A 17,223-nucleotide genomic window follows, 5' to 3' on the forward strand; every position below is an offset into this window, starting at 1 on the left:
AGTCTCTTAAAGTGCCAAGTCCCTGAGGGTCCTCAGGAAGGCTGTGAATGTCTGAACTCAGATGCAGCAGGTAGCAAGTTCCCAGGCAAAGCTTCCCCTGCATCAGACACTAGCCAGCAAACTGTGAGGTGACTCCCCCAAACCATTGTGTTCCTTCTATTCTCAACACATTTACTGAATGCCTTTGATGTGCCTGGAACTCTCCCACAACCCTGCCCTCCGAGGATATAGCAAATCTCTACCCTCCTGAGTTCAACTTCTGCCAGATTAGACTTTTCCTGTGTCTTTCCAGACTGCAGGGCCTAGATCAATGAATAAAAGTCATGGGGAGGAGGGTTTGAATTTGATGCCAGAAAGAACTTTCTAACCGCTCCAGTGACATTGGAGTGGAAGAAGTACCTTGGGAATAGTGACAAAGCTATCTCTGAAGATGTTCAGAAAGAGGTGGAAGACCTAGCAGATTGTGGTGGGTCCCCATGATCCTGCCAACTAGTGTTCACGGTCTTGTACAGTCTACTCCTGTTGTTACCATAACAAAACAGCTCAGTCTAGGTAATGTGTAAAGAAAACAGGTCCATTGATTCACAGTTTTGGAGGCTAAAAGTCCAAGATGGGGTGGCCCCATCAGTTCAGCCTCTGGTGAGGGCAACATGTATCTTGGCAGGAGTATTTTCAAGACAGAAAGAGAGAGAGAGAAAGGGAGAGAGGGAGGGAAGAGGAGAGAGAGAGAGAGAGAGAGAGAGAGAGAGAGAGAGATCATGTGGTGTGCCGAAACCAGAGGAGACTGGGGTCTATGAGAACTGTGTTAATCCCCTCTAAGAATGCGCCCAATGACCTAGTGACCTCCACTAGGCTCTGCCTCATAAAGGTTCCATCACCTCAGTCCCATGCTAAGGACTAAGCCTCCAACCCATGAAAAAAACACATCCAAACAGAGCTCCTCCTCTGAACTGTGGGCAGAGCCCATGACTTGCTTCCAACCGACAGAACACAGCAAGTGCGACTGGGTGGTGGCGTCACATGACACTGTCACGTTTGTCCTGCTGACAGACTCTCCTGCTGGCTTGATGGCACAGGGCCATGATGGTGTGGCCCACCCAGCAAGGAGTGGAAAGCAGCCTCCAGTCAAAACCAGCAAGACACTGAGGCCACCGGCTGCCAGAGCCCTGAGGACTCGGAGGCAGATCCTGCCACGCCGAGCCTGGGCAGGCCTGCCGCCACGTCCCTGAGGCAGAAGACCAGCTCAGCCACAGCCGACTCCTGAGCATGGGAGCAGAGGACAGGTACATGTGTGCTGAGCTGGTGGGCTGGCAGGGATGCTGTTGAATGGCCATCCATAGGCAATCCCAGGTGTGCAGTGGCCAGCTCAGACTGGCTCTCAGGAAACTCATCCCGACCCCAGTCTGTGGCCACACTGCACTCTTTGGTATCTTCTGCACTGTACCTAATTCAGTTCCTTGCGTACAATGGGACTTGATGTACCTCCGTGCAGCTCTGTTGCCCTAGCCCTGGTTCCTGCACCGAGCACGCAGCTAGCTAGCACCAGCAGATCCTGCCTGCACAGCTCTGGGGTGGGAGCCAGGACCCCAGATCTGGGCTCCCTGCAGCTGCTCCCTCCCAAAGTGACCCTGGGGGTTGTGTACCTCATCGATAAAACCTCCGATCTATCCATACACAGGTCTGTGCAGGTCGAATGAGCTTATATGGCAGCTACTGAGGAGCCCATGGAGGGAAGGGGTTGTCATTATTTGTTATGAATTGTCACAGGCATTCCTGCTGGCTGACTCACGGGGCTCCAGACTTGGAGAGCTCCCGTCCAAATAAAGCACGGATGGGGCTTTGTGTTTGAGTCCAGTGTGTCCAGGCGCTGGCCTGAAGGCTTTGCTGGTCACCCCTGTTACTCTGTTCTCTTGAGAGATGTGAGTGCAGAGCCCAAGTCTGTGGATCCCAGGAGCGGTCTGCTCCTGGCCTCTCCTGAGTGACTCGGCCACAAGCGTGGCAGGCAGAGGGCCTTGTGAGCCGCCTTCACGAATCCGGGCCGGGGCTGTGGGCTGGTTTCTGAGTCAGAAGACGGAGGAAGACCGGAGTGGACAGCAGCTAGGGGCCCGGCCGATCTCGTGGCAGGATGTTTGAGGTTGATGGCTTCTCACTTTTATTCACTACCCTTCACGGCAAATCATAGTATCAAAACTGGAATCTCACATGCAGTGGCAGATTTACTTTAATTGCTGCCAACACCTTTCTGCTCCTGAGTTGAAGCACTTGTGACTTTTCAGGACTTCATGTAGAGTTAGCGAGGACCCAGCTGTTTGCCCATGCAGTCCAGGAGGGACCAGCAGCAGGGATGCTCCGCTGGCCTTTTTGGGCAAATAGGGGAGAGAAGCATCCAAATCCCACCCTGCATGGCCCACTGGTGATGGCCAAGTGCTCCCAGGAGGGACCCTGCCCTTTCCTACACCTTCTCTTCCCAGTGAAGGGATCGAGACTTGCCTCTGAGCCTGGGTTTTCTTGGTGCCGTCTCTCCAGGTCCTGTGAACTTGAGCAAGCCAGGAACCCTGCATGGCTCTTATTCTTCATTAGCTTGGCAGAAAGATGCTCGATACCTGGTCACACTGATGGTCTGTTGCTCTCATTAAATTTTAAGTCTGTGACCTATTTATTTATTTATTTTTAAGGCCCCAGGTGATTATTATATGCAGACACTGGCTTAGGTTTTGGAGGTACATCATTGAACACAATGGAGTCTGTATTCATGGGGACCACATTCCAGGGTATGTTGGGGGTGGGTGACAAAGAGGCAAATATCCACGTCTTCACGTAGCACCGAGTGGTACCAAAAACAATTAAGTCAGGGGAGAGACGTGGGGATGGCGGGAGTTGTTCTTTTAGGTCAGCCATTGGCATGGCAAACCATGGCCCACAATCACTTACGTTTGTAGGTAAAGTTTTATTGGAACACAGCCTCGTTGCTCTGTGGTTGACTAGGACTGCTTTTGGGTTGAAGGCTTGCCAAAGAGACTGTCCAGTTTGCAAAGCTGAATTTGTTTACCGTCTGGATCTTTACAGAAAAGGGTTCCAATCCCTGTTTATTTATTCATTTATTTTTTGGTACTGGGGATTGAACTCAGGGACACTCTACCACTGGACAATATTCCCAGACCTTTGTATTTTTTATTTTGAGACAGGGTCTTGCTAAGTTGCTCAGGTTGTCCTCAAACTGGTCCTCCTCCTGCTCAGCCTCCAGAGTCTCTGATGTTGCAGGTGTACATCCTGTTCCTGCCCTACCCATGAAGGGAGTGGGTAGAGTAAATGTTCAGGGGGTGAGGTTGAGAAGAGGAAACCACCAGCCTCAGGGCCCTGATGGGGGACAGCAAGGAGGCTGATGGGAGTGTGTGGCAGGGTCTGGAGGCTTTTCCTAGCATGGGCATGGAGGCCCCTGGGCTTCCTGAGCTGAGGAGGCTGCTGTGCTCACGTTAGATGCAGCAGGTGCTGATGGGCAGGGTCTGGGGGGTCAGGGGCTGGGGGAGGCACAGGGCCTGTTGGGAGGTCTCTGCTGCGATCTGGTTGTCTTGGAACCCAGTGAAGGGTGGAGGGAAGATAAGAAATGTTGAATTCTGGATAAATTTAGAAGGCAAGATTCCCAGGACTTGTGCAGGCACAAGCCACAGGTGTGTCTGGCTCTTTAGTGCCTTGGGGAGTTGGGGGACGAGTGATTGAGGTGACAGTCCCAGACTGGGTGGGTGCCGAGCAGGGCCCAGCAGCCTGTCTCCAGGTTCCCATGACCCATGGCCCTGCTCTCTTGCCAGGGTCCTCCCCGGCACCGATGAGCCTGGTGGGCACTTTGGTGGGTCACAGGTGCCCTGGACTCTCAGTGGCCATCGTGAGTGGGTCCCCATTTCCTGCCTCCTGTGCTCCAGCCTTCGACCTCCTCTCCTGCAGTCATCGTCATGGGGTCTCTGTTGACTGGTGGGGACAGAAAGTGGCAGCACCCGCTCCCCATGCACCAGGCCCACCTCACCGACTCTCTCAGCTGGGAGACCAGACTTGCCCGGGAGGCTGGAGCCGAGTCCGGGGAAGACTCTCGTCACCTCCAGTGGTCTAAGGTCAACAGCAGCCTGCTCACAGGTGACCCCTGCATTGCTGGATTTGCACTAATTAGTTAACATCCATAGAGTGCAGATCCTAGAAGGTGTCAGTGGGCTGCAGGCGCCACGCGCAGCCTGGTGGCGAGGTCCCTCAGGGAAGGGAGCTGAGCCCTGGGGCTTCCGCAGACCCCCACATGACAGCCATCCACGGGGAACCTCGCCTGCCCCATGTCAGGTCGTGTCTGCAACAGAGCAGAGAGAGCTCAGCGCCAGCCACCAGCTCACTCCTGCTCAGGGCTGGTTTAGCCTTGTGTGGGGTGGTCTTGGCCAGACTGTGAGCTGCCTGAGGTCAGGGCCATCCCACCCTGCAAGGCCCCAGGCAGGCCCTGGAAACTGGGCGACCGGACACTCTCCTGGTGTGTACTGCAGCAGTGCTCGGTGGCGGGTGTCAGGGGCTGGGCTGGATCAGAGACACCCGGCTCCTGTTGGGGGTGGTGTGAGGTTCCTGGAGAGGCCGCAGCCCTGTGGAGTCCACTTCCCTCTGTTCATGGCTCCCTTCTGGTGCTCTGTCTGCCCATCTTGAGGTCCCTGGGACAGCTAGCTTGGGAAACGAAAAGACGGTTCAGTGGTGGCTGCCCTTGGAGAGAAAGTAGGATCCCTCTCCAGAGAGGTGGTGGAGATCCTCTGCTTATTTTTGAAAAAGAAGTTTTATTGATGCAGAATTCAGAGGCCATAGTAACAGGCTGGATGGTGTCCTCCCCAAATTCACGCTGACGCCCTTGCACGGGCAGCTTCCTGGGAGACAGGGCCTTCGGAGCTCTGATGAGGGATCATGAGGCGGTTAGGGTGGGCCCTGATCCAATGTGAGCGGTGTGCTCACGAGAAGAGGGCACTGGGACACACAGACATCGGGAGCGCTCACAGAGGGAAGACCGGCGGGGACGCAGGGAGAGGAGGCCTTCGCGGCCTCGGGAGGAGCCCCAGGAGATGGTGCGAAAGGGCACCCAGAGGGTGGGACAGGGCACTGCTTGCTAGTTTGAGTCCTCAGACTCAGTTATTGAGTGAAAGGTGGCCATAGGCCCCCAGTTTCGGAGTCGGGGATGCTGCAATGTGAGTGGAACAGTACCCTGACTCCAAAATGCAACAGAAAGAAGACCGTCTTGGGAGCAGTGCTGCTGGTGGTCAGGTATTTTCTCGTAAGCTGCTTTGTGGGTGGGACTGGGCAGCAGGGACCCCAGGTTCCCCGCGAGCAAGGCTGGGGGTCACCAGATGGGTAGGCTGCCTTCTGTGGAGGGTCACGTTGCCCGTGATCACAGAGCAGAGGGGGCCGGGGCTCCTCTGCCTCCTGCCCTCTCCTCCACACTGCGCTCAGCTGCTGCCTGAATACCTGTCCAGTGAATACCATCCAACCTCAGATGGAAGGGACGGCCGAGGGTTAGCATCTCCCTGGTGCCAGCTTAAAACCTGGGTGGAGGACCCCGGTCTGGTCCTTGCCCTTGGAACTTCTCCGTGACTTTACACCTGGCTTGGCATATTCCAGGAGCAGGGAGTTCAGACCCTTGCAGCAGCAACCTGTGCCATTTTGAGGCAGTAGGCCTGGAGCAACAGTTTCTCACAGATGAGACTAAAAATTTATTTCTGGAGCTTCAATGTCAGCAATTATCTTTATTCTATCTATTATTTATCTATTTTTGTGGTTCTGGGAATTGAATTTAGCGGGTGCTCTACCACTGAACTATACCCCAGGCCTTTAAAATTTTTTTTTTGTATTTTGAGACAGGGTCTCACTAAGTTGCCCAGACTGACCTCCAACTTGTGATCCTCCTGCCTCTGTCTCCTGAGTAGTTGGATTACAGGCCTATACTACTGCTGCCAGCTGCAGGATTCATCTTAATTTTATCCCTTGGGGACTGTGGTGTTTTGAGTGAGTCAACACCAGCACCTTGAACCTGGACTTCCAGCCTCCAGAGCTGTAAGAAAAAGTTTATATTCTTTGCAGATTACCCAGCCTCAGGTATTTTGTGATAGCAGCACAAATGCTCTCCTTGTAGCAGCACAGCACCCCACATTCTTTTTTTTTTTTTTTTTTTTTTTTTTTTTGGTGCTGGGGATCGAACCCAGGGCCTTGTGCTTACAAGGCAAGCACTCTACCAACTGAGCTATCTCCCCAGCCCCATCACCCCACATTCTTGAAGGAAGGTTTTCTCCCTTCCCAGTTTGTCTTCTTCGGTTTTATTCATTTTTCAAGGGGCCTGATTTCAAGTCCTTTTACCTTCCTAGTGAACTCAGATTAATTTGACTTTGTCTCTGCCCTCTTCTCTGCCCACACCCAAACTAAACAATAGGCCAGGGAGTAGCAGGACAGGGTGGAGGAGAGAGTTAGTATCACCTTTCTTGTTAAGGAGACAACGCTTACAATGATTTCTGTGTTTGTCAGCTTCCTGTCACTATAACAAAGTGCCTGAGACAATTAGCTGATGTGGAAAAAAGCTTATTTTGGGAGTTCCAGCCTGTGCTCAGTCGGCCTTGTCATTTGGGGCTTGTGGTGAAGCAGTGTGTCATACAGGACATCATGGAGCAAAATTGCTCAGCTCTTCACAAGCCAGGAAGCAAAGAGAAAATGAGATGGAGTACACTCCCAAAGACCTGAAGACCCCCCCCCCCACTTGTCCCACCTCTTGAAATTTCCACCATCTCCCACAAGTGCTACCTGGGACCAAGGGCCCCCATGGGTCTTTGGGGGGACACTCAAGACCCAACTACAGCAGAACCCAAGTACCCAGTCAGGGCTTCCAGAGAACCAGAACCAGCAACCCCACAGCTATGCCCTGCACCACAGTGTGTTGGCCAACTACAGACTGCATAGCAGAGGGTGGCCCTGCAAGATCATGGCTCTTGGTGACATCACAGCTGCTAGGCTGTGTAAGCAGCACATGCTAGGATGTTCCCACAGCGACGAGATGCTGAGGGATGCCTCTGTCTGTCAGGTGATTCATGACTGTACACAGATACTTAGGAGACCTACTGTGGGAATTGGCTCATGTGATTCTGGAGGCTGAGGAGTCCCACGAAATGCTGTCTCAGGTGGGACATGCAGCAGGACACTGGTGGTGTGGCTCAGTCTGAGTCCAGAGGCCCGAGAATCAGGGGAGCGATGGTTGGCTGTCAGAGGCCTGGACACGCCCAGGGCAGGGCAGGGTGCTGGCCTACGTCTGAGTTTGAAAGCTCAGGAGCGCTGGTGTCCTTTGGGTGTCCCAGCCCCAGCAGAGAGAGCACACGTGTCCTCCTCCACCTGTGGGTCCACCCTGCCCTCAGTGACTGATGCCTGTCCACCCGGGTAAGGGCCGATCTTCACTCAGTCCACGAGTTTAGGTGCTAATCTCTTCCAGCAATGCTCAGAAATAAAGTCTGGCATCCCTGAACCCTGGCAAGGGGACACCTAAGATTGGTCTTCGCACCCAGACTGCACAACCAGCTCCAGTTCTCTTAATTCAGAGTAAGAGGATCCGTTTAGACAAAACAAGATCACGCAGCGTCCTGTGGCCCACCGGCAGCACACTGGCTTTCCAGAGGAAGCTGACCAAACTCTCTGGGGATACATCCAGTGCCCCCAAGCAGCGTATCAGGAATCAGGATGTGGTGTATGAATGGGGACGGAGGAAGGGGGTGTGACATCGCCTGCCCTCCAGTTTATTCTGGATTCCTTCTGAAGCAGGCCCTGACTCAGCACTGGGGTCCACACCCAGTCACCCCCTCATCAGTGGGCTCCACCTCTGTAGAATCCACCAGTGCAGATAGAAGATATCTGGGGGGAAACACACATCAATAAAAAAGAGCAATACATGAAGAAAAGTATGAATAAAAAGTCAACATCACAGCTGTTTCCACAGCATGTACGTCGTGTCGGTATTACGAGTACCCTAGAGATTGAGTGCACGGGGATGCGGTGGGTTATACCAAAGACCTGCCGGCATTTTCTCTAAGGGATTGAGCAGCTGCAGAGGTGGGTGACCTCGGGGGCCTGGAGCACATGCCCTTCGGATGCCAGGCCCCCTCTTCCAGGAGCGAGGTGGCTGGGGTACTTTCCCACCAGATCTGAGTGGGTTTGAGTGAGGGCTGCTTCTGGTCTGCTTGCCCAGGGCCAAGGGCAGAAGGCACCTGTACCTAGTCAGACTTGCTCCTCAGGGCACTGGAAGCAGAAGGTGCCGAGGGGCAGAGGATGGGCCCTGGCCATTTCTGCTGCTGCTGGACCAAGCCACACGGGCCACTGTCTCCTCTCCTCCTTGGTCTTCCTGCAGCTGTTGGGAGGTGGCGACTGCCTCCTGCTCTGTCCTCTCGGGGTGCAGGGACACTATCATTTCAACAGACCTTGGCCCAAGTGCCCACTCTACCCCTTTGTCTGGCCTCCCCTGCAGCAGAGATTGGTGCTTCAGGACGCTGCCCACCTGGGACAGGCGGCCAGCAGGATGTGCTAGCCTGGGAAGGGGCTTGGTATCCAGAGTGGAGCCACAGGCTGGAGCTCCAAAGCAGGCCATGCTGGGCCTCCCGAGGAGAGGAGAGGGGAACTGCTTCCAAGAACTCCTCCCCCTCCCCTCCCCCAGCTCCGTGACTCAGAGGAAACCAGAAAGGGGACACGAAATACCCACAGCTCCATGGGGTTCCATGGGGTCACAGGATATGGATTTCCCCAAGGAGGAGGAGTGAGGTCCTCGTCAAGAACCCGGGAAGTGCCCACAGCTGGGGTCCTGGGGGCCATAGAACCTCACTGATGGGTTTCCATATTGGCTGTGGTCCCGGGTCTGCATTCCGGAGCCTTCCCCACCATCCTGACTGGTCCTGCCTGTCCTTGCTTCTGACCCCATCATCCTGGAGGCCTGAGCTTCTGCACAGAGAGGCGGAGGCCTTCCTCACCCAGGGACAGAGGAGGAGGGTCTCTCCAGGCCCAGGCCCAGGCTCAGCATCAGAGCCGAGCGGGTCAGGCCTGGCCAGAAGTTTTAATGAAGAGAACAACAAACGGCGGGCAGGGAGGGGCGGCCGCACACGCCGTTCCCAATTTAATCTTCCCTTTTGGCAGAAACTGACTTCTCTGCAAGAACAATGAAAAGTCAGGGTGGAGTTTCCCCTGCCACTCAGCACCCGAGGAAAGTCCTGTGGCTGGGAGGGTGGCGGGGGCTCTGGGGGGGCGGTGCCCGCGGGGCAGGCCAGGAGGGCTGGTTGGGTGGCCTGCCAGGCTCTGCTGCCGTGCCTGTCACCCTGATGTCCTGGGCCCTGCCTGCTGTGCAGACAGCCACACTGTGGCCTACACTGTTCCCCTGCAGGGCTGGCCTTGGTGACATCCTGGGGTCAGTGGAGAGGCAGGCTGGGCAGTGCTGGCCAGGTGGGGGCTGGGGATACAGGACAGCTTTCTTTGTCCCCGGAAGGAGGGCTTCTCTGAGCAGGCCCACCTCCCTGGACTCCTGACTCTGGCACAGCTGTGACCCAAATCCAGGTGGTAGACACACAGTATGTACCCACACTGGCCCCTGGCTGGCTGCTTGGAACCCCACTGAGGCTGCCTTTCCTGCAGACCTCTGGCTCCTCTGGGCTTCCTGGGCATCCCAGTCCTGCCTTACACAGCTGCTCTCAACTACCATTGCAAGACCCAGGTCAAAGCCTAGGCTAGCCTCCTTGCTGGGGGGCAGCGGGGCATAGGCTTCCAGACACTTTGAAAGGAACAGCTTCAGTGGCCTGCGTTTCTCTTTGTCAGAGGAAGAGACCAGAGCAGGCCAGTTGTCATCAGGGAAAGCGCAGTGTAAAGTCCACAGGATAAAATGCCTCCCCCACCAAAAGGGCCTCCAAGAATGGAGGTCCCAGAGCAGCTTGGTGTGTGTGTGTGTGTGTGTGTGTTCAGAATCCCAGGCCCTGGGGCCTTGGGCACAGCAGCTGATTCAGCAATGGGGAAACTGTGGTTAGGAATGCAGGAGATGAGGATCTGGACTCAGAGCTCACGGTGAAAGAGGCCTGAGCTGCCTGGGAGGAGGGCTGCTCCCCAGAGGACCCTCCCAGCCCAGAGCAAGATCTGCATGCAGCAGGTCTTGGGACCACTCTGCCTCACCGCCTCTCACCGCAGAAGTTGAGGGCCCAGGGGCAAGGCCTGTCTGTCAGCGTCCTCCTGTGTTCTTGTCGATGCACACCTGCCCACCATTGTGATGGAGTCCCTGAGGAGAGGCGGGGGCCTGTACCTGATTGAGCTGAAAGGCCAAGGTTGAGTTCCGCATTTTACAGGTGAGGAAACTGAGGCAGGAGGAAGTCCCCTGCCTGAGGTCACCCCCTGGCTGCTAGTGCAGAACTGGAACAACAGCCCAGGGCACTTGGTGTGCAGATGACACCACCCCGGAGCAGGTGGGACCCTCCAGGGGCAGATAACGCCCAGCCACTCCCGTGTCAGGGATGCCAACTGGCAGAAGCCCCCAGAGGCCGTGGGTCCCTGGAGACTCAGAGAAGGCGCTGCCAGCAGCCAGGCAGCTCAGAAGCCAAGTCTCTCACAGACTCTTTCTTTGTTTTCATTAGGGGAAGATCTCAATTAAAATAATTACAGTTACAACAAAAAATCACTGAAGAGAGAGAGGAAAAGGAGTTCAGTTAAATGCAAATATATTCAGAAGGCTGTTATGAACTGGCTCACCCCTCTGAAATCACCCATTAACAAGTACACGCTAATTATCCACCTTTTATTGTTTTAGAGAGGAAGCGATTCCTCCACTCCTGCGGAGCTTGTTGGATCCCAGGCAAGGAGGGCACTGCGCAGTGGACCAACACCCCTGCCACTGCGATGGAGCCACAGCGTGCTGGGCTGATCCTGCAGAGCCGCGAGCTTCCCTTACAACAAACAAACAGAAGGAATCCTGGTTTTCCATCACTGAAGTGTCCTCCTTGTGGCAGATAGGGTGATTTGTCAGGGGACCCGGCTCCTGCTTGGAGCCCGGCTTGCTGTAGGAAGAGCCTCCTGTTTTATTTGTACCCTTTTCTTGGCTGGGGGTTGGGGCTTCGCTCTTCTCCTCTGCTCTGGGGCTGCTCGGGCACAGGCTCCAGGATGTGGTGGCAAGGCAGCGGCAGGGACTCTGCAGCAGGAGCCCCTGGGAAATGGCCACATGACAGCTGAGGCAGAAAGAGGGGTGGGCACCTGGGGTCAGGGTGCAACCTACCTGTCTGTCCAGGGCCATCTGTCTGAACTTCTGGAACCGTCCTGCTATTAGTCAGTTCTACCTACAGAATATGAATTTTCCACAGCTGTTGGGTTCAAACTGAATCCTTCAGACCCCCTGTGTATCCAGCAAAAAGCACAAAAATCCCGTCAAGTCACATGTCCCTGTACTGGGGAAGAAGGGATCCCTCTGCCCGGGGTGGGGCTGTGGGCAGGGGGCTTTCCTGGGCAGTGGTGTGTGGTGGGAGGTGCCATCAGCTCTTCGGTCTTTGGAGGCAAGCCTGTCCACTTAGGTGTCAGTGCTGGTTTTCAGACACAGGTCTGTAAAACCCCAAGTTCATGATTTTGTCCCCTCCAGGATGCCCTCAAAGAAGACCACTGTGCAGTCTGGAGAACTGGGGTGGGAGTGTGGGAGGGACTGTCTGAGGCTCTGCATGTCCTGCAGCTGGAGAAGCAAGGGCCAGATGCCAACCACGAAAGATCCCAAGAGTCGGCGCTGAGGTCCTGCCCTGGCTGTGGGGGTGGGGCTGGAGGTACAGAGCATCCCAGGTGTTCCTGGCATTAGGAATCCCCGGATAGACAGCCCTCACTCCCTGTGTGGTCCCTCATATGCTGGGGCAGTGAGGGGGGGCACTGCCTGATGGAGCTCCAGTCGAGTGCTCTTCAGGGCACTGACCACTCACCCTGTAAGAGTGACCCCAGCCCCCTCTACTCCCCTGGGGTTCAAGGTTGACTCTTAGCCTTTCTGCCTGTGTCCCCCAGGCTCCGTTCCCTGCCTTCAGCCGCCAGCCTTGGTGATCTACCCCACCTGCACGCCTGCTTCCTGGTGCCGGCAAGCCCTGCCATCCTCCACACCTGGTCACTGTTCAGCTCTCCAGGGCCTTGACGGCTCCATCGAGTCTTGGCTGAGGGTCTTCCTGCCACATGCACGCCAGGTGGCACGCTGCTTGCAGAGGAGTGCTGGCCACCAGGGGGAACTGAGGCTGCCCTGGAGGTGGACTCGGAACGAGAGCATCATTTGTCCACGCGCGAGCCCCTCTCGGGGGTTGCCTCTGTTCCTGGCACTGTGCCTGGCACAGGGGGAGGAGAGCTGGCCTGCTCCAGCTCCCGGGCGGGGCTCAGAGCCTGCTGGAAACCCTCTGCACCAGTTCGCTCCTAATCGCTCTGCTGTGAAGGGCTGGCCGCTGCTGGCCAAGGGGCACTCGAGTGTCCAGGGAGGTCATTTCCTCGGATCTTGCCCAGACAGAGCAACGAGTCGGGAGGCCCTGGTCTGTTGAGGGCCACCATGCACAAAGTCTATGCCATGTCCCGAGAGTCAGGATGCTGGGAAGACGGCCTCTATCCCCAAGAAGTCACATCACTCTGGGTCAGTAGCACACTCGAGCCAGGATTAATGCCCCAGCGGCATGGGCAAGGTAGCTAAGGCGGGGCCTCCTGCAGGAAGGGAACGAGAGTGGGCCAGACGCTCATCAGGTGAGTCCTGCACTGCTGCCTGGGACGGGGAGGTGCTGGCTGGGTGGAGGTCTGGGTGTGCAGAGGGACGGTCCCCAAGGGACTTCAGACCATTGCCTCCCTGCTGCCTGGGCTGGAGGCTTCGAGCTTGACTGGGACTTTCAGACATCGTGGTCCCGTGTGCACCGCACGTTGAGTCCCAGGTTTGGGCGATGGAGGACTTCCTGGGCAGTCCCAATGTCTGCCGGTTCCCAAGGTGAAACCAGCAGAGTGAGCAGCTGGTCCTTCCCCCATGCAGGGAGGTGGTGGACCTGATGAAATAGGCCAGCCACCAGCAGGAGGGAGGTCCTCGGTCAGCTGGGCCCTCCTCCCCCTCGGTCCCCTCACCTGGGCCTGGAGGATGTGTGTCCACATGTGTGCTGCTGTTTCCTGGGGTGGGAGGTGAATCCTTCCTATTTGTGACTGTTGCTTCTTGTGACGTGCATTCTACTGGTGCTCTGCTCCGGTGATGGTGTGGGTATGTTGAGGAGGGCAACCCGACAGGGTGGTCTTCACCCTGAAGGTGCCGTGTGGTCCCAGTGGGTGCCCTGCACACAGCACGGTTCTCTGATCCAGCCAGGGCTGCAGAAGACCCAGGCCCGGGACTCCGGACCATGGGTTGGGGTTATTTTACAGAAGAGGAAACTGATCTCAGAGAGGTTCAGCACTTTTCTTAGGGCTACAGAGCTAAGACTCAGCTGCACCTGGATTTGAACTCCTGCACTCTGGTTCCAGAGCACCTGACTGCTGCCCTGTCTCTCTGATGCCACGTGGGACCCTCCTCCTCAGCATGACCCCACCTGACCTGGTTTCTGTCCCCCAGACCTGCCCCTCCTCTGCTGCAACTTGGTTTGAGGTCATCTCCAAATTCTCTCCCTGGGTTGAGAGCTGGCCTGGGCCCTTCCCTCTCACTCTACTCTTCTGCCTGGCATGGGCCCCAGCTCAGGGCCCATGCCTGGCATCCCACTCTCTGTCCTGCCTGCTTCTCCCAAATGCCAAGCTGGGTTCTTCCCTCTGCATCCAGGTCAAAGCCAGACTCCGCAGGGTGTGCTTGGCTTCCAGCCTCACTGTGCCTCTGGCTGTGGATGGCTCCCCACCACCGTCTTTCTCCTGATGTACTTTCGTGTTCCATGACTCTACCCCTTGCTCATGCGTCCTCTGCTCGGAGTGCCGAGTTCACCGCTGTTGGTCTGGCAAGCTCCTATTCACACATCAAAACCCAGTCTCCAAGTTACCTTCCTGCGTTCTTTCTCCTCCCGTGAGCTACTTCTAACTCATCTGAACTATGCTTTTTCTTGTCACTTACTGATATTGATCTCCCCAGGGCCCACCCCCATTTGGACTCTGGGGCCCCCATGGAAGGTACTGGAAGCATCTCTGCCTTCCCAGCATTCAGCAGAGCCTGGTCCTCCGTAATGCTGGTGTGGTAGGAGTGAGTGGCCATCCCTTGGCGCCTCCAGGAGGACCCTACTGACCACCACCCTGCCAGCCTCGGGGAGCCCTTCCACAGCCTATTCAAGGGCTTGCCTCTCTTGCCGTCTCTGGCCTGACGTCCCTCTCTCCTGGCCCGGGTGCCCTGGCCTGCTCCTCCATATACAATTTGGCCACTGTGAGGCTAAATACCAATAGGTGGTGTTTGCTCTTCAGAAGGGACATGCTACGGCCACGTGGGCTGCAACAGGGCATTCTGCAGAGAAGAATAATTGGATGAATGTTCCCATGGCAACGGGGTGTTCCTGGAAACCGCTGGAGGGGATGGAGGAGAGGACCGCTCTGGGGCCCCGGGGTCAGGCGGGCTGGGATGGGCTGTGCCCCACAACTCACTCTTCCTCCAGGCCAATGCCCTGACTTGGGCCTCCTTCTTCCCACTCCCTGGCTGCCTTCCTGGGCCGTGGGAGCCATTTCCCTGCTGGAAGAGCTGCTGTGTGCCCACTCGGTCCCCAGACTGCCGTCTCCTTCAGTGCCCAACAGAAAAAGTGCCTTTTGACGATGGCGTTTTGCAATGCTTGCTACCCATTTGTGAGATGCTCCTCCAGAATTGCCACTCACGCGTCCATTTCACAGATGGGCCACCCAGGCTGCTGCCTCCAGGGAAGTGGTAGCGGAGAAGCCAGAGGTGCAGCAAGGTGCCAGGCAGGCGCCAGCCGGACTCCTGAGCCCTGTCCTGCGGGGAGGAGGGCAGGGGTGGGGGCGGCCACCCTCCCCGGACCGGCCTTCTCAGGCAGGCATCCCAGGGAGGGCGTCCTCCTGGCACAGGCGGGGAGGAGGGCGAGCCCTGTGCCGAGGAGCGCCCCGGGAGATTCCAGCAGCTAATCGGGGGATGGAGAACCCAGCCTTCGCTCTCCTCGCCGGCTCGTCCTGTGATCTGGGAGACGCTCTGAGTCCACGGACCAAGGGGCACCCTCACGTCTGCTGGGAAGGTGCGCGTGTGTGAGCGAGCGTGCGACCAGCCGAGTGAAGGCCACCCGTGAGAGTGTGTGGGCCTGTTCAGGTGTGAGCGTGCGGGTGTGTATGTGTGAGTGTGTGCGAATACACACGTGTGCGGATGCGCGTGCGCGGTCAGTGTGTGAGAAGGCAGGAGTGTGTGTGGGTGTGAACGGGAGTCGTGAGGGGTGAGCCGGCCGGCAGGGCTGCCTCAGGGCAGCAGGGCTGCGTCCCAGGGGCACAGAGAGCTGCTCCCAGGGGGAAGGGGAGATGGCAGGAGCCTGGCCTGGAGGTCCCCTTCCTCCCACAGCTCTGTGGTGCTGAGGCCCTGCTGTATTTTCAGCCAGAATGGGGATTGGGACCCACGCTGCCAGCTCTCTCTGGTGCCTCTTGTGTGCAGAGGGCACAGATGTCAAAAGGACACACAGACACAGCGTTCCATCCAGTCTGCGGCCCTCAGCGAGGCATGGTGAAGTGCTGGTTTGTTACGCAGCCCTGAGCTAAGGAAGGCCTGGGACAGTCCCTAGGTCTGCGCCTTGAGGACAAGGCCTCTCGCTGAGCCCTTGGCATAGGTGTGCTTCCCTGCCTGCCCCACGCCTGCTGCTTGTGAAGCTCTGGAACACACGGAATCTTCCACAGGCGCATTGGGCCGAATCTGAAACCCTGGTGGTGACCTTGACCAAGTTTGACCAAGGAAAGCCCTTGACCTCCAGCAGGTGGGTGTCTGCAAGCCACAGGGCGACTGCTGGAGGTTGGTCCAGGTGCTCTGTGGCCCTGGGAGGAGTCTAAGATGTGGTCCAGGCTGGGACGAGGTCATGACTTTGAGTGCCACCCTCTCATTGCCATGGTGACAAGCTGCTTATTGGCACTTCCACATCCCCTTGGGGTAGGACAGGTCATGTGATGTACTTTGGCAATGAAATGGGAGAAGGTGATTCCTGCCCCTTCCTGAAGGAGGCCTTGAGTTTCCTGGGTGGGATCCACCAGCACTGTGGGAGCAAGGACAGGTCACTCAGAAGTCACCGACTCTGCCTACTGCTCCCACTGGTTTTTTGTTGTTGTTGTTGTTGTTGTTGTTACTGGCAATTGACCTAGGGCTGCTCTCCTGCCGAGCCACATCTGCAGCCCTTGTTCTTGTTTTATTTTGAGGCAGGGTCTTGCTAAATTGCTGAGGCTGGACTAGAACTCACTACCCTCCTGCTTCAGCCTCCCATGTAGCTGGGATTACAGGTGGGCACCACCGTGACCAACTGCCTGGTGCTCCTTACGTGAACCACAAAGAAACCGGTGTTGTTTCTATCCGTTTACTTCCAGCATTTCTGTGACGTTACAAGGAACATAAGGTTTAATTTTTTTTTTTTTTAAATCATCACAGTGGCACACACCTCTATTCCCGGCTACTCAGGAGGCTGAGGCAGGAGGATGGAACATTCGAGGCCAGCATGTGCTCACGTGTGTGTGGGTCCTGCTTGGGGTTCTCAGTGCTTCCTGCATGTCTTGATGTCTTTTGTCGGGTTGAAAATTCTCAGTCATTCTCTCCTCAAGGATTGCTTCTGCTCCTCTCTCCTCCCCTTGGCCTGTGCCACTTCTAAACCTTGGAATCTCGAGAGCAGAAGTGGCCCAGCACGTCAGCTTCCCTGGGCTTCCTTCTTTTCTCTCTCATTTCCTAAGTCCTGGCTCCCTAAATAGCCCCAAATTCCAATTTGGGGCCTCCAGCCCCCACCACAGCTGGAATACTGCTCGGCTGCTCTGTGGGTCAGGCCCGCTCTCTGCTAACCGTCCCAGCTCCTGTGCACACTGTTCTTTGACATTGTCACATTAAAAAAAATGTTGGCTAGTTCTGCACTGGAGGACTGGTTGTCTGCCAGCAAGTCTGTCCTCTGAGCCTCTGTGGTCGAAGTCACTGGTTTTGGGGGCTGTTTGTTCCAACAGTATAATCTAGCACATCCTGAGCCGTGGAGCAGGGATCCTTGGTGGGCATGTGACTGGGTTTCATAACACCCCGGGAGGCCCCTGCAAGAGCTGCGAGTCCCTGAGGTC

At 56.4% G+C, this 17,223-nt stretch overlaps 1 long non-coding RNA gene across 13 annotated transcripts; it reads left to right on the plus strand.

Moving 5' to 3' along the window:
* Position 1: 1 nt before the first annotated feature.
* On the plus strand, positions 2 to 16,982 carry LOC306657805. Of its 13 annotated transcripts, none has more exons than XR_013762885.1 (7): positions 2 to 123; positions 1,077 to 1,283; positions 5,866 to 6,057; positions 6,523 to 11,801; positions 12,031 to 12,741; positions 14,084 to 15,179; positions 15,494 to 16,982. It is a non-coding gene; the product is annotated as an uncharacterized lncRNA (long non-coding RNA). The 13 variants fall into 13 exon arrangements; XR_013762887.1 differs by lacking the exon at positions 2 to 123 and having other exon boundaries at positions 788 to 1,283; positions 15,494 to 15,710; positions 15,823 to 16,982; XR_013762889.1 differs by lacking the exon at positions 2 to 123 and having other exon boundaries at positions 788 to 1,283; positions 14,084 to 14,885; positions 14,981 to 15,179.
* Positions 16,983 to 17,223: the final 241 nt, after the last annotated feature.

This window comes from Sciurus vulgaris (genome assembly GCF_902686455.1).
Source record: "Sciurus vulgaris genome assembly, chromosome: 3".
Taxonomy (NCBI): domain Eukaryota; kingdom Metazoa; phylum Chordata; class Mammalia; order Rodentia; family Sciuridae; genus Sciurus; species Sciurus vulgaris.